General features: G+C 47.1%; 1 non-coding gene and 1 pseudogene across 1 annotated transcript; both read right to left on the bottom strand.

The window, feature by feature from the left end:
• Positions 1-1232: 1232 nt before the first annotated feature.
• Positions 1233-1348, bottom strand: LOC120616460 (uncharacterized; annotated as a pseudogene).
• A 9-nt stretch (positions 1349-1357) lies between these two features.
• TRNAI-UAU (transfer RNA isoleucine (anticodon UAU)) lies at positions 1358-1429 on the bottom strand. The gene has a single exon. It is a non-coding gene; the product is annotated as a tRNA-Ile (tRNA).
• Positions 1430-1743: the final 314 nt, after the last annotated feature.

Here is a 1743-nt window from a genome sequence, read left to right as displayed (position 1 = left end):
GCCAGAGCATTTAAAAGCAGTGAACATCTGGTGACTGTAAATGAGGAACCCAGAAAAAACAAAACACGACATAAACAAAAGGCAGCTGGGGGAGGGCGAATGGGATGCCCCCCATTCTGTGGTCAGAGCAGACATTTCCCCTACAGTGTGCAGGAAGCTAGGGGAGAGGCACCATCTGTGGTTACTCTGAGAAATGTTATCCCAGCAGCTTTGTTTATGGAGGACTTACTGGGTGCCAGACTTGGTCAGGAGGCCGTGACCAACTGCTCTGGCCCCATCCATGACATCTTCCCACTGGCCTTTCTCAGCCTCCCCACCTACTCCCCACACCAACCCTCTGCATCGCAAGTCCTTTGCTCAAGCTCTTCCTTGTGCCTGGAGCACTCCCCCTTCTTCTTCTGATCTGTATAGTCAGCTATGGCTGTATAACAAATTATCCCAAAACTTAACTTATAAATTGTAAACCCTTATTATCACACAGTTTCTGAGAGTGAAGAAACCAGAAGCAGCTTAGCTGGGTGGCTCTGATTCAGGGTCTCCTGTGAGGTTGCATTCAAGCTGTTGGCTAAGACTAAGTCTCATATGAAGGCTGAACTGGGGCTAGAGGATCCACTTACAAGTTCACTCATATGGCTGTGGACAGAAGGCTCAGATCCTTACCACATGCACCTGTCCCCAGGGCTGCCTGAGTGTCTTCACAATGTGGTAACTGGCTCTCCGAGAGTAGGTGATCCAAGAGAGAGTTGGTACGGAAGACTCAGTCTTTTATGACCTGATTTTGGAAGCAATATACCATCACTTATGCCACATTCTGTTGTACATTGAGTTGATGTCTCTCAGTATTTATTTGTACCCAGAACCTTGCAATGTGAAATTATTTGGAAATAGTGTCTTTGCAGATATAATTAGTTAAGACAGGTCATTCTGGAGTATGCTGGGCCCTCCAATGACTGATGTTTTTATAAGATGGCCATTAGAAGGCCATGTGTAGACACAGAGACACAAAGGAGACACAGGGAGGAAGGCCATGTGATAATGCAGGAAGATATTGGAATGGTGCATCTACACACCAAGGATTGCTGGCAGCCACCAGAAGCCAGGAAAAAGCCGTGGAACATATTGTCCCACAGACCCTCCAGAAGGAACCAACCCCGCCAACAACTTTATTCCAGACTTTCAGCCTCCAGAACTGTGAGAAAACAAATTCCTATTATTTTTATTATTATTATTTATGCCTACAGCACCTGGTCTTCTTAGGTGGTCTCCCATCCAAGTACTAACCAGGCCCGACCCTGCTTAGCTTCAGAGACCAGACATCAGGTTTGATCAGGGCGGCATGGCCAGAGATCATGAACCATGGCTCCACTGGGGAGTGAACCCAGACCTTCTGCGTATAAAGCAGATGTGCTAACCGCTACACTATGGAACCACGTCCAATTCTTATTGTTTTAAGACCCCCAGTTTGTGGTACTTTGTTATGGTAGCCCTAGGAGACTAATACGTGTTGGTCACATGCAACTCTGGTCAGTGTAGGAAGGATCATGAGACTGTGAGTAATAGGAGGTGGGAACATCAGGGCTGCCTACCACATTGTCTAAGCTACTCCATTCATTCTCCAGGCCTCAGTGACTATGGATTCTTCCAGGAGATATGTACGCCCTGAACTCTTGTGCCCTGGGCAAGTTCCTGGAGCATCCAGAACTCCTTAGTACCACACTCCAACTTGGGTTGTTTTCAGTCTTT

The sequence above is a fragment of the Pteropus medius genome, unplaced genomic scaffold (genome assembly GCF_902729225.1).
Source record: "Pteropus medius unplaced genomic scaffold, Ma_sr-lr_union100, whole genome shotgun sequence".
NCBI classification, from domain to species: domain Eukaryota; kingdom Metazoa; phylum Chordata; class Mammalia; order Chiroptera; family Pteropodidae; genus Pteropus; species Pteropus medius.
This window is presented reverse-complemented; position numbering and strand designations above follow the sequence as displayed.